The sequence below is a fragment of the Motacilla alba genome, chromosome 2 (assembly GCF_015832195.1).
Source record: "Motacilla alba alba isolate MOTALB_02 chromosome 2, Motacilla_alba_V1.0_pri, whole genome shotgun sequence".
In the NCBI taxonomy this organism is placed as follows: domain Eukaryota; kingdom Metazoa; phylum Chordata; class Aves; order Passeriformes; family Motacillidae; genus Motacilla; species Motacilla alba.
Genome location: NC_052017.1, coordinates 144,771,120 through 144,786,213, shown reverse-complemented (window position 1 = coordinate 144,786,213; position 15,094 = coordinate 144,771,120). Strand labels below are relative to the sequence as shown.

The 15,094-nt window shown below is 41.3% G+C and overlaps 1 long non-coding RNA gene across 4 annotated transcripts in view; it reads left to right on the top strand.

Moving 5' to 3' along the window:
• The first annotated feature begins 4,896 nt into the window (after positions 1 to 4,896).
• LOC119698162 overlaps positions 4,897 to 15,094 on the top strand; it is a 43,093-nt gene continuing 32,895 nt past the window's right edge. The window contains exons 1-3 of one of the 4 annotated variants that reach the window (XR_005256076.1): positions 4,897 to 5,088; positions 5,772 to 5,890; positions 6,813 to 6,849. This is a non-coding gene — a long non-coding RNA (uncharacterized LOC119698162). Of the gene's footprint in view, positions 5,089 to 5,279; positions 5,891 to 6,812; positions 6,850 to 15,094 lie in introns of those variants that run through there. The other 3 variants (XR_005256078.1, XR_005256075.1, XR_005256077.1) reach the window with 3 other exon arrangements.

Genomic DNA, 15,094 nt, shown 5'->3' with positions numbered 1-15,094 from the left:
AAATCAGGGTAGCTGGAAAGCATCACGCCCACCACTAACTCTCCTCATTGCCACCCAGGCAATCCTGGACACATTAAACTCCAGGGGAGTGAATAGAGTTTAAGGCACAAGTAAGGGGAGAAACAAGCAGAGAGCCAAGAGGAATAACCTTGGCTGATGAACAACAGGATGTGTGCTGATTTTTCATGTGGAACAAAAGGCAAACATGAGACTTCATCTGTGTTCTTTCTGCCTGAAAACCACTTCTGATTGCACACTGCAGAGGTGAAGTTAGAAGTCAAACGCAAGCCCTCAGTCTCTTTTACAACCACAATCAGACAACAGACAGAAGGGGATAAAAAATGCAAATGTAGAGCCTTGCTAGAGGAATCCTAAATACAAGGAAGGGACTGTAGGCACTTTGTAATTTTGATGTCCTCTTGGGTGTTTGGAAAGGAATTGCTGGAGGGAGAAACTATAAATCCATGAATTACTGAGTCTGTGTTGACTTAGACTACCCAAGTACCTCCTTCCTTTTTTCTCTTTTTTAATTTCTTTATTTTTTAAGGATGTGTGTCATTGTTTGAAGTTAAACACTGAACAAAAATAGATATAAGCAAATCAAGAGATTCCAGCTGAGTAATGGCTAGGAGAGACTCTCCAGATAAGTGATGGTGTATAACATTGCAAGTCTTTCAGAGCTCTTCATGACCTGATGAGAATCAGTCAGCAGCCCGCAGAGACACTCACAACACAATATTGCATTGACCAGAATAACCAATAGGCCAAACTGGACTTAGGAGGGATCTTGGTTCACATTTTCTCTTGCTTGCTTACAGCGCTGGACTAAGATCTGCCTCTAAACTTAGCTTCCAGCTGGTGTCATTACTGTCTTGGCTCTTCTGCACCTTTCTAGTTTCTCTGATTTTGCTCAGAAATATTGCCTTAGGATCTGCTCACTCCAGCACCTAAGTTCTAGGGGAGCAGCAAAAAATTAAAAAGTCATTTCTGATGAATTTTAATTTCTGAATGGAAAGCTAAAAATAATTCCCAAGTAGCTGTAATCAAAGCACAAGTATAAATCACACATGATTCACAGTTCAGCATCCAGTGGGAGTTTCTTGGGAGGGATTGCTTCCCCAGAGCCCTGGTTTTCAATGTGACACTGATGTGTTTGGCTTCTCTCCCACTTCTGTAGAGCACGAGTAAGATTCCAGCCTCAAGACTACAAATTCACTTGGGATGTTGACATCTGCAATCAAACTGAAGGATTTAAAATGGTTCCTTCATCCCCACAGGAATTCATTTATTCTAATTTGTGGTAGGTGAGACACCTTTTCCTGTTTTGGCAAAAAATAATAATAAAACTTTCACTTTTGTTTCTCTTTCTTCTTAAATTTTCCATGTGCTTTGAGCTCTTATGGACATGAGAATTCTCTGCTAATGTAGGCCCAGGAACATCTCTATATCTGTACCCAGAGATTTCTTTTCCTTTCCCTCCACATTTCACTATGTGTCTCGGGTATTGTTCTACTTTCTCAGTTGCCAATGACTAATTAAATCGTTCCAGTTTTCAACTCCCTCCTGGTAGCCTCCCCCAGTGACCCCAGAGGAATTTCTTGAGACACATTCCCTCCTTTCTTTCTCATACTTTGTCTCCCCACTCAATATCTAATAATTTATTTAAATTAATTCATCAGTATCAAAATAATAATGAAGGGAGAAGGAAGGTCTGACTGATCATGCAAAATATGTGGACAGATCTGGGGAAACAGTTTTTCTTTAAATCTCTATATCCTGCAATGCACCACCTAAAAACTGCCTTAATCAAGACTGCTCACGTTAGCCAGTGATACTTAAACAATTTTAAGATAATAATTTTCAGGAGAACTGCATTTTCCAGGCAGTAACTTCCTGCAGCTCAAGCTTAGCAGATCATTTCTAATCCTTAAACCTGAAATTATCTTCACTTATAAAACTGCCTCTTTAAAAGAATACAATCCCTAAAAACAACACTTTCCACAAGTGTGTCTCCACATGTTCCATGCAGCAGTACGAAAACAAAGATTGTTTGCTGATGAATCTTTGGCGTTTGCCAACCCTCAAGCTGTGTAATTGCCAGAAAAGGGTTTCTCTGAGGCATCTGGAATGCCACAATCCCTTTTCCCCACTGGCATCACTGCTATGACTAAGAAGTTGTCCATTTATTACACAGAGGTTCATCTATTTCACTATCTCCTCTGGTAATTTTAAGTTGCTCTGTATTCAGATTTTATGCTGCAGATATATCAGACTTGATGAATGCAGACAGGAGTTTTATTTCATTACCTTAAAGTATTCAAATTACACACGCACAATAAATATTGACAGGGAGATGAGAGGAAGACTTCCCTGTATCTCACAGCAAAAGTTATAATGGCAGAAGGGAGTGCGTAGGGTGGGTGTGAAAAGCACAGCAGAAAGCCTTGAGTCTTTGACTGGGGCACTGAGTGGGGACTGATGCTGCTAAACCCCTAAAGAATTATGCCCTGCAAATGAGCCATCCTCTCCTTAGACCCATCTCCAAGATCCTTTGGGGGTATGGGATCTTTCATGTTTCTGCACTCATTAGCAATACCAAGGGACCAGTAAGTAATTGCATAAATTCTCTTGCTCATATTTTGGTACTGTTTTGCTTTAATTGGTACTAGAAAATAAAAAGGGAAACATAAGATAATTCAGCCTAGGAAAGACCTCAGGAGTTCTGCAACCCAGCCTCCTCCTCAAAGCAGGGTCAGCTCTGGAATCAGGGGAGGTTGTTTGGAGCTTTATTGAGTCAGGCCTTAAAAACCTCCAGGGATGGAGAAATGGAGAATGCACAACCCACAGCCTCTCCAGAAAACTTCTGTTTCCAAAAGCTCACCTTTGCTTGCAGTGTTGCATCTGGTATAGCTGCAGAAATCGTTGTTTTTTTGGTTTTGTTTTGGTTTTTTTTTGTAAATTTTTTTGTTTGTTTGGTTTTGGTTTTTCGTTTGGTTTTTTTTGTTTTGTTTTGTTTTTTGGGGTTTTTTTTGTTTGTTTTTTTTGCAGTTCCTGGAAGCTCTAAATAGTCAACTAACATTTTCTAGTTGAGGACCTTAAGCAACTTGCACTCTACAAGCTGCCATTGACTTCCCATGCTGGGTTTCCAAAAGCTGTCCTACTCCAAGCCCTGGGCTGCCCCCACTCCCTGAGGTGTCGTCTATTTCATAGTCAGGAAAAGCCGTGTGTAGAGAAGTTTGTGATGTACAGTGTAAAGTCACTAAAAAAGATGGGAATTTCCATTCACTGCCCTCAGTGCCATTCTCTACATTACCTCTCTTGTGTCTATGCAAACTTCAGCCCAAGTCTGCTCTTAATGGAGTGGATTTATCCCATATGGGATCCACAGTGAACTCCTTAGCTGCCACTTGCTTTTAATGCCTCATCTTTTTTACTGTATCTATTGAAATTTTGACAATTAATGACTAACAGTTAATTCATAGGTCTTGTTCCTAATTTTGATTCTGTTCTCCACAAAACCATCATTCCCTGCTTTTCAAAGCTTTTCTTCACTGTGTTCTGGGCTGGTGTGAATCAGACCAACTCCAAGACGCTGCCAGGGGCAGCATCAGGGTTTGCATTTTTATGTGCAGTTCTGAAATCTGGCAATTAAGATGCCAAGAGACAAAGTCCTGCCTCTGGCAGCCCCTTTGCCCTTCACAGCAAGACATCTGAGCTGCTCATCCATTAGGCTCCTCATCACTGCAGCCATCAGCATCACACTTTATGGAAACTCACCGCCAAGTCTGCTTTCCTGAAAATTCTGCCCTGTGGTCCTGGTGCTGTTTGAAAAGTAGTTTAGTTATTGGTGAGTGGGATGAGGGTAAAGTAGGGCAGTTTGGGGAGGGAGGAAGGGGGGAGTGAACTGGCAGTGATAAACTCATCAGCTCCTCAAGATAAGTCGCCTCCTCTCATCGCTCAGGGTCCCTAATCACAGAGGAGCACCAAAGGAAATGCAAAACTTCTTCACCAGAAATAACCCTTCCTTTGCAGCTGGCACAGCACTGCTGCCCATGTCCATGTAACAGGGGTCTCTGTTATGGGAATATTTCTCCTCTGTGAGGAAATTCACTAATCAAATTTATTTCAGAGTGATACAATATAAGGTAGATATTCTCACTGAAAGTAAATTTTGCTTTCCCCTCCAAAATACCTTTTTGTGGGGTGATCCACTAACTCCATCTGAGCCAGAAAATCAACATTTTGTTTTCAACATCTTTATTATGTGCCACGAATTACTTTAATTCACTTTTCTTTGTTGCATAAACTTTCCCTTTAGAAATTTTTGTTCCAAAAAGAGAGAAAAATGTGCCCTGATATGACCGGCATTTTATGAGTTTTCTCCAAACTTAAATCCTCATTAGCTGATCTAATTTCTATAAATATTTTATCTTAATGGAATCATATATTTCAAAAGGAACATGGTTCTACCCCATGTCTTCTGATTTTTACCGTACCAGTTTAAAGATGCTTATTCCAGGCTGCTGTGAGAACTTTGTTGGATTTTGCTATAACATTTTCATGGACCGTGTAATGCCAGCCACAGGTAAGTACGATGAGAAATGCCTTTCTGACCACATTTGCCACTCCAGCCTCCTCATGTGTTATTTTCATAACAGGGGGGATACGAGCTGCTTTGATTTCCAACAGGTATCCAAACTTTGCTTGAAGTAGGAAGGTTTAATTTGTGTGAATTCTTGGAGCCTTATTCCCCACACGGAGCCATGCACTGCTCTGGCCACGTCGCTGTCGCCAGCGGGGGCTCTGTGAATCACAGGGGCCCCCACAGCGAGCTGAGAAAGAATTTCCCCCTGAGCTGCCTCTTTGAAGTGCTGCTCCAGCACAGCCCTCGCAGGCCATGAGCAGGCTGACATTTTGTGCAGCTCCTGTTTGGCAACCAGGCTTGAAATAACAGCAAAGGAAGATCTTTGACCCTGGCTGATATTGCATACAACTAGATGCACTTCTGGAAATGCAGAGTTTTCACTGGCACAATATGGGAGAGGAAGAGGCAAGACAGAAAGAAACTTTTAATAAAGAAAAGCACAGGTATTTGTTTAAAAATACTGCATGGGAAAGAACATTGCTTGTTTGGCTGAGTTCTAGTCCTGAATCTGTTTGCTGTGACATTTACTGTTAAATCACTACCAGATTATCTTCACTATTTAAGGAAAAGCTAAAATCCACTTGTTTTATCTCAGGGTAATTAGTTTGAGGGCTGTGAGGTTGAACTCAGTATGTTCAGCTTGTAAAACTAGTGTCCTTTTCCAAATTTTCTCTTCTTTATGTTGAAGCTGTTACTGTTTGTAGCCAAAAATTACTTGTTCTCCACCCCCATTTCAGCACTGTTATATCTATGCTCTTCAACCCCAACTAGCTGAAACAACTCTAATCACCTATTTTTACTGTTTGAGTTAGGGAGTGTTCACAGGACTCATTTTGCCAGAAGAGCTGAAATGCTTGCAGAAAGGAAAAAGAGAAAGGGATACAAACTCAGAGCTGCAAAATAGCAGCTGAACATGATAATATCATCAGCTGGCAGAGGTGGCTGCACACTGAGCATCTGTCCATAGCCTAAAATGACTGTTTTGTTCGGGGATTTGTTTGTTTGTTGGTTGGAGTTTTGGTTTGTTACGCTGCAGGATCACTCCTAACTGCAAATACAATTAAGAAAGAAACTTCAGAAAAAGAACACTAAGTCCTATGGTTTTTAATTCCCCATTGGGTTTTAGGAAGAAGTAGTTTGTGGCAAACAAGGAAGACAAACTTGAATCCTTTGCTGCATCCTTCCTCCTGTTTAAGAAGATTTGTGATTCTACATCTAAATCCAAGAACTTTCCACGTGGCCCTGGTAAGTTACATAAGCTAAACTTTTCACAATTTGATGTCTAAAACTAATCCTTTAATCCATATTTAGGATCCTGTAATTAACTCGTCTTAAATGTTATCTGCAGGTGCTCAGACATACTGAAAAATTGATAAAGTGTATACTTATTATTACTTAAGGCACCCGAATTTGAATTTTTTGACCATAATGACTGCTCCTAGGTGTTAATGAAGACTTTCATACATTGAAGGGTTCTTCTGATTAAGAAATTTTAAATCACACTTCTCTGTAACTGCTGAAAAATTATGCTTCAAGCACCAAAAGAAGTCCAAAGTGGCAAGAAGCAAATTCTAGCAATCTTTTTCCTATTCCATGACAGGTGTTTTTAGTCAATCTTCTTTTTGCAGTGTTTGGGGGAACCTGTCTCCTCCCGTGAACTCTGTATAGGGCTGGGTGGCTCATGTGTTTAACAGAGAGACACTGGCTGAAGGTCATGGCACTGGAGATGGAGGGAACAGGAGCTGTCTATACAGAGATTCTGGCTGAACTGTTGGTAAAACAAGTTTGTCCTAATAGCTAAGGTGAATTAATTTAACTCTTTGTTCTCTGACTCGTGGATTACAGCTACAGAGAAAACTCTTTTTTTCTGAGAAACTTAAATTTTTCAACAAGCTCCCATTAGTTTAGAAGTAGCAATAGATTCCCCCCTGTTCACACAGTTCAAACACTCTTAACCTCCTTTCCCAACTGTCATCATCTCCCTCTTCCGAAGATTACTGGATTGTTTTCCTTTTATAGAGGAGTAACTGTGGGATTTCAACATTGCCTAGTAAGTAGGAGACAAAGGGGGAAAACAAGCCTGTAAAGCAGGAAAAAATAAGTAAAAGTGTGGTGTGTTCTTCTGTCAGACTCTTCTTAAGGTTTCTTCCCTCCATTTCTATTACAGAGGCACCAGCCTGACAATCCCTGTCGGATGATTTAGGGTGAGTAATGAGGGTCTTGGTTACTACTTTTCTATGGCCTGATGCACAGGATTTGTCAGGGGGGTGGATTTTGGGGTAGGAAGAGACAGGTGAAATCTCAGAGGCTGCACTCCTAAGCACTGGCCATTATCTCTTTCCCCAGGGCCGAGCCATAGGACTAGGAGCTGAAGGACTGGTGTGTCACAGGCTTTTGTTTCTGGAACAGAATTTCCCCAAGTGGCTGATAACAGGCTCAGTCTATTCTGTGAAGGATGTCTTTAGAGCCTGCCCTGATACATTTATTATAAACAAAAGCTACAGAATGTTAAATTTTGTCTCTAACAAAATGCTGTTCTGGCTATTCAGATAAAAGCAGGTTTGGCTTCGGGTTTTTTAGATGCAGAGCTGCCTTTGCTGTAGGAATTCTCACGTATTAAGGAAAGATCAATACCACAGCTAATGGCCTAAGGTATCAGAAAACCTCACTGGAGGAAATGAGAATGTTGTCTGGAAACCAGATGATGATAATCCTCAGGATAAATGGATTTAGAGATTTCCGAGGCTGTTTTAGTAAACAGAGGACAGACTTAGGCAGTTATTTCAACAAGTTCCTTTACAAAAGAGAAAGAGATTGCCATTTTCCTGTTTGGTTTTAGTCTTGACATTGATGAGTTGCAGCGAATACTTATTAACCTCTTAGATGCAGAACCGACCTTTTAATAAAGCAACCTCTTCTTCTTCACAGAGAAAACTTAACACCAGTTGTTTTGTCTTGCAAACATTGTCCTTACACATGCTGTTGACAAAAGCTGGCAGAGAGCCATTGGTTTCCCAGGAGTCAAGCAAAGGCAGGTGGAAAACTCAAAAGTACTCAAGGCAGAGCTCAGACAAGTACCAGGAAGCAGAGGTGCCTTGACTCTGCTCTGGGTTCAGGGCTGTGAACCAGCAAGAACCAGAGCAGAGCAGTAAGTCCATCCAAACAGCCCTGGTGCCCAGGGTCAGAGGGCCATCCAGCCCACCCAACGCCATTCATCTTCTCTCTCACTAACCCTGCAAACACCTCTTCCCCAAGACAGTGATTCATAGCCTGGGTCATCTCTTCCCCTGTGAAAGCTATTTAATTATTTAGTTCACATGTGCTATATTTTTTACGTTTACTGCTTCTTCTATGAGAACAAAAAACCCCAAACGCAGCATCTGAGATCTGCGAGCTTGTGGTTATTCTGCAGCTGCTTAGCAATGTGCTCTGCATTGCTCACTGTTCTTTCCTGTATTTTCTTTCCTGTTACAGAGGGCTGAGCTTAAGTGTTTCATTTTCTCACTCTTTGAATAGAAGCATTTAATCTGCTTTTCAGGTTTTCAATGGATTTTGGTGCATCAGCTAAACTCCCCAGGCTGTGTGCAGAACGAGATCATCAAAAAGGTGAAACACAGAGGTTTAAACCACTCTAAGTGCCAGAGCAGTTATCTTGCAGTCAGAGCAGGGTCAGCTATGCCCACTGACTCTGCCCAGAGAAGCTGTGGCTGCCCCCTCCCTTGAAGTGTTCACGGCCAGGTTGGATGGGGCTGAAACAACCTGGTCTGGTGGAAGGTGTCCCTGCCCATGTCAGAGGGGTTGGAGCAATCTTTAGGGTCCCTTCCAATCCAAGCCATTCCATGATGCTGCAGCATGCTAGATTTGGTCCAGCACTGCCATTTTCCACATGTACCACATCCTTCTGCTCACATGATTATTGGGGCAGTAATGACCCATCCCTCTGTCCCACGGGGCCTCATTTTCATCAGCCACTTTGTCTGAAAAAATTATTGTGATACTGTTAAACTGAGAGCAGTTACATCTTGCCCTACCTAGTTTCTCATCTATTTTCTCTGCTTGAGAATTGTAGAGGACTATGTTCATGGAAACTCATCTGCTTTTTTCCAGGTCTCTCTGTTGGTCTAATAAATTATATTACTTCTCTACAGTAACTTTTCCTTTCACACATCCTTAAAACTTGGTAGTTGTAAGAATACTATCACTACAATATGTTATTTTGGCTATTGTATTTCTTACTGAGCTGTAAAATCAAGGATCTTACAGTCATTAAAAATCCCCCAACACTCCTCACAAAAACAGACATGTTAGTTCAGGTTCCCTGGCCCAGCAAGCACAATCTTTACATAATGTTTCAGCTGAATTGTGGCTCCCTTTACTTTCAGTTGTAACTGAGGGTTGTTAAACAGCTGCCATGATTGCCCCTGCTCCCCCAAGAGACCAAGCTGCAAATGAATTATAGATGTAACACAAGCAGTCTTTCACATGCGTCACCCAAAGCCTCTTACGTGGGTCAGAATCACATGGTTGTCCCATCAGATCACCAAAACAAAAATCCGTGGGCTTTGTGAGACGACCCCAGTGTATTGATCGCTACAAAGGAGACAGAGAATCTTTGACTTGAGATAAAAAGATATCAGACATCTGTGATTAACGATCAGCAAAACTTGAGTGTTGTAGAGAGAGCTTTTAATTGATTCTGTTAGTGTTCCTCTCTGTCTGCATATTTATGCACCAAATGCGCATATGCAAAGTGTTTTGATGTGCAGATCCTACGTGTGTGTGACCATAGATAAAATCTGTGAGAGGAATATGTGGCAGGGCTACAAGAGTCCCCACACACCGAGGGTCTGGCTGCTGGCTCAAGGGATCATCATGGATATCTCAGGCTGTGTCATCCTGGATCCCCTCACTGATCTTTATCCCCACCCACAGGTGGAATCCCAGCCTGGATGTGGCCAGGGGAGGGGAGAAGAGGGGAGAGGAGAGGATTCCGAGTTTTCACATGTAAGAAAGAAGACAGCAAGAGAGGGGAGGAAGGAGAAGGGAGAGAAGGCAAAAGAAAGCAGGAAGAGGAGGAGAAGGAAAGGAGAGGGGGGAAAAAGGAGAAAAATTGAGAAAGAACTACAGAATACAGTGCAAATATCTTCTTACAACTACAATTAAATGTAGACTCCTCCGAAAGAAGAAACAAGGAGATGACAGTGAGTACTGAAGCTTGGACTCTGTCCAGATGCTCAATTGACTTTGTCGTTCCTGTCCTATTTTGACCTTTCCATTTTTCAAGGGTAATTAAACACTCCAGCTTCAGATTGGATCTTGCTTCAACTAGTGATTCACCTCCACTGACAAGGTAAAGAGCTACAGAGGAAAGGTCCAACCTGGCTGCCCAAACAGCCATGTCCATATTGGTCTTATTTTATGTGAATATAATGCCACCAAGTAATTAGCAATAAAAATACTGAGCAAGAGCTGTATGTGACATTAGGTTTGAGTAATTTGGTCTTTAACCCATCTAGCAGCTACTGCAGGATGCACTAAGTGACTGAAAATCATATATCTCATTACAATAAATATTTTATAGATGACACCTCAGCCCAAATCACCTTCCATGACATTGTTTTTAAATCCACTGGCAGGTGATGGGGTGATTTCAGTGGCTGGTCATTGGAAAAGTCTTCGTTACCATGTTAAAATGAACCCATATTCATAACAACCAAGTGTTTTCATTTGGTCCATGTCAAATGTCAACAGTGCAATAAATTGGTGACCCTGCTTCAATTTCTGTCACTCAGAGGATGAAGGACCACTTTTTCCCCACCTTGGGTGCCTATTTACCATTTCTCACCCTTGGGCTGACGCCTACTTGTGAGAAAACTCTCACAGTGGACATCCTGCTATATTTGTTTTGTGGAGAGGCAGAAGAATTTGCTATTTAAGGCTGTAAATCTGGCATTTTCACAAGTGCTGAAATTCACACCTTTGCATTTCCTGCTAGATCCCTGCTATATAAGGTGAGCAAAGGTAACCACACTGCTGATATTTGCAGTAGTCCTTCATCTCACTCCTGTTGGGATTGTTCCCATGCACATAAGTACTCCTCATCTCTGACGTCTGAAGGCAGCTCTTTATCCATTCTTATGTGGCTGTGAGTGAAAAAGCATCAGAGAAAGCTTTCCAACTGTGAAATTTATTAGACAGGAGAGCAAAGTCCTCTGGGGGAAGTGTTGGAACAAAACTCCATCAGAGGAGGTTTTGGAGGGAATAAAACATTATGGAGGGAGGTGTAGTGTTATGGTCCTGCAGTGACAAGAGTTGAGCAGGTTCTTAAAATGACTTTTCATTCCCAAAAATAGGGCAGAACATGGGAAAAACCCCTCTCATCAGGTGGGCTCCTTTGCCATTGTGCTATATGACATGTTTCATTAATTAAGTGCATGCTCTATCTTTACATCATTCAGGATTCTCTCCACATCCTCCAAGAAGGATATCTGAGTGATTAAAGCATCTGGGTCATTGATTCAAGTACCTCTGCAGACATGAGTAGAAGGCCATGCTTCATCCTCCTGTAAAAGGGTCATGACTATTCAGACAAGAGTCTCAAAGGCAACCTGAAGAGATGCTAATCAAAATATGAAAATTTAACACACCTGATGCAACTGATCTCCTGGGCTCCTAGGAAAAAGTGAGAATGTTTTCTTCAAAATAATAGATTTGTACAAATACAGCTCAGTCAAAGCCAACCCATGATCAGTAGATGATCCCAGGGTCTCACTCTCTTCATGGCTAAAACCTTTCTTCTACTTATCAATTTAAATTAATTCATTCTCAATATTCTTTTGTTCTTTGGACAAAATTTTTCTTCGGCTGAAAATGCTCTTGCTCTTCACTGGTGTGTATCCTAGTGCCCATTTATAGATCGCAGTCGTGTCCCCTCATCCTTCATTGTGTTAAAATTAACAAGCCAAGCTGTCTTGGTGTAAGACAGGCACTTCCATTTCCCAGATCACTGTTAGGGAGAAAGCAATGAGCAAGAAATGATTGCTTATTGGCTTTTTAAAAATAAGAATTAGTGACATTAGAGGAATTAAAAAGGATTTGTTTCCAAAGAAGCAAAAGCTGATGTTTCTCCCACATCTTGTGTCTGCAGAAATCCCTGCTGCTGCAGACATGCTGAAAGGCAGCTGAAAGCACAGGGAGTAGAAGAAGGTATAGGAGGAAATCCAGCAGAGGAAACCATTGTTGGAAGAAAGCAAAAGCAGAGATAATGCCTCTTGCTCAGGAAGTTTTAAATTGAAATTTGCTGAAGACTGACAGTGTTTTGGGGAGCTATTACTCATGCTTATACGATCTTATACTCTTTGTTAAGCTCTTACTCTTGCTCACCATCAGAAACACTCTATTGCACTGCAAATGCCTTTAGTCTGATTCTTTATGGCTTTTCTTATCATAACTAATAGTTTTTTACTGAAACTCTCCCAGTCTGAGTGCATTACTCTTGCAGAAGTTTAACTAGCATGGCAGTCAGTATTCCAGGTGAGTTTTCAGGGAGTCTAGTACTATTAAATTCTTCACTCTTCCCCAATGAAAATATTTTCCCTGACACAACACAGGCTTACGTTTAACTCATGAGATCCCTGATCAGCTGCCATGTTCATGCCATCTTTCTCCCATCAAGTCACGTCCCCACCTATTTCAGAATGGCCAAAACCAGGTGAGTTTGCATTTTGAACAGTTGAACTTCATCCCACTGCTGCTTCCTCAACACTTGTGATCCCTTTGATTTCCCTGTGTGATATTTCCACCTGCTTTGAACACCTGCCACCCCTGTGTGATCAGATGTTAGTTAATTTGTACAACCCTCTGGCAGCATCCTCATGGGATACTGTGGGATGGAGTGTCACCATCATTCACACCCTCTGCCACCCTCAGACTCAACACAGCCAACAGCCAAAACTGTGTTTCATTGCAAAATTACAATTAGTCAAAAACAAAAGCCTGTGATGGCAACTTTCAAGTTCCCTTGAGGAATATAGTAGTAATTGCTCTGATCTGGGGAGTCCCACTCCTTCTCCTAAAAATAAAGCTCGTATTTGTAACCTAGACTTACTATGTCAGAGAGAAATTCTATTTTTGTCTGTTTTTTCCTCTGTATTTTTTGTTTGAAACTTTACGCTTTGCTAATTTTGTCTTAGCAAAGGTCAATTGTTGGAACCTCAGATTTTCATACACTACAAAACTCATTTCACACTTGATTTTATTACTTCCCAAACAAGCTGAAGCAGGATTTTTCATAACAGTACATATAAAGATGCCTTATAAAAACCAAAGCAACTGTGGCTTCTTTTATAGCATTTGCATAATTTTTAAAGTACCCTCTACTTACCTTTCCAGTTGATTCCTAATCTATTTTTAATCTGTACCCTTAATAAACTTCTAACTTTACCCATATTTTCCCTTTGTGTCCTTCCAAACTATCATTAACCACATGCCTGAGTTACTTTTTGTTCAAAAGAATTCATCAGAAAATGACAAGTTATGTCTAATCAGTCAGTCTTTGCTCCCTCAAAGGCCTCCAGCTGTTGTTAAGTAATATCCCTTGTCACACTTTAGATAGCCCAACAGGCCAGGAAAAAAAAAAACAAAAAATACTTGTTATAACTACAACGATAAACAAAATCTGCTCTGAAGCTACTCTAATTGCATTCAGAGTCCAACACAGCCCTTGGACTGACCTCTTTCTGGGGAAACATAACAGCCAGAGTAATTATTAAAGTATCAGCCCAGACTTAAATCCAAATACAGATTTCCAGCTGAACATTAAATAACTCTTGGTCTTTGAAAAATTGGGCGCTACAGTCTTCAATCAGCTTCTGTCCCTCATGAGCTTTACAGCACCAGGGAAATAAAGGACAAGAATTTCCTGGACACACGATGTCAGCAGCTGGAACACTGACCTGTGCTTGCACAGGCTGTTGCCCTACTAGGCAGGGTACTGGCATTAAGATTTTAAAACTGTTATCACTCACAGGAGTTCAAAGACTTTTCTTTTATTCCCACGGAGGCTTCTTTTACAGTGGGCTTTGCCTGCCATTTAAATGTTTTCACTCTGGATTTATTGCTTATTTTATCTGGTCTGCAGACAAGGTTTGTTTTCGGTGGTTTTTTTTGGTTGGTTTTTTTTTTGCAATATGAGTTTCTAAGCTTGTTAAAGCAGCCACAAAATGTTGTGCTGCATGTTATCCCAGAAAATGTAAAATGTGTGATATTTCAGCTATGGTAGGGTTGGTAATAGGAAGACCATAAATTTAAAAAGATGAGTATTAATTTTAGACTTCATGCAACCCTTTGAGGAAGCTCTGCTAAACAGAAAGCACCATCTCATGCTTCAATTAGACATATTAAATATTCCTTCTCTTTTGAAATCAATTTAATAATTAGATATGCTAAGGGATCAAACTGCAATCCAGTTCCCATCACCCTTTGCCATTACCAGCTGTTCCTTACAGATACTGGCCCTGAGATGAACATTCACGAGGTGTTTAGATTAGGGGAACATGCATGATGGTTTCTTCCCTGCTTGCTACCACAGCTCATTCATTCTGTAGCCTCAGAAGAGGCTCTGAGACACCACTTTGTACTTTCTGTCTCCCAGACCAGCTCAATCAGCTCACCCAAGTATGAGAAGCTTTCCCAACAAGAGCCTTACTCAAGGCAAAGATTACAAGCTCCCCAAGTTAGTTCCCTTTTCCACTGATCACTGAGACTTTTGGAACCAGGGAAGAATTCCCTCCATTTCCTAAGCTTTTGACTGACATCTCATTCCTGACAATGACTGCATTCATCCAGGTGAAATTTGCTGCAGGCACAGATGTGTGGGCACATGGACACATCTGCCCAGCAGCCAGGGATGGTGTGAAGTCTCAGCTTCTCTGTGGAATGCTTGTCTCTGCACAGACCTTGTCAAGGACACAATCACCCCTCTCCTCAGTGAGACTGAGACCTCAGGACAGGCTATGAGAGAGAAAATTCTTCTCTGCTCAATCCCATGCTTCTGCAAGGGAGCTGCCTTCAAATAAACACATTGCTGCTGCTGAGCTCTATTCTGCAGACAGTTTTGGGCTAAAAATCTGTTAAGAGTTTCCCATACTGATTCTGGGTGTTATCTAGAGGGAGGAGAGACATGGGCAAGTCCCATATTTACACACAGCAGGACAGTGTTGGCCTCTCTGATTCAGCTCCCTGAAATTTTTAAAGCAACTGATACTATTCTAAAACAAACAAATAAATGGAAGGAATATACTTTTGAGCTTTCTTATAGATGAAATAGAAAAAAAAGTGTTCCTCAGAAATGCCACACAATATTCAATCACATTTAAGAACAGGAAACCAGCCAGTGGCCTCCTCACTTACACCTAAACGTGTGTCCACAGCTCCTGTTGAAGTGGCTTT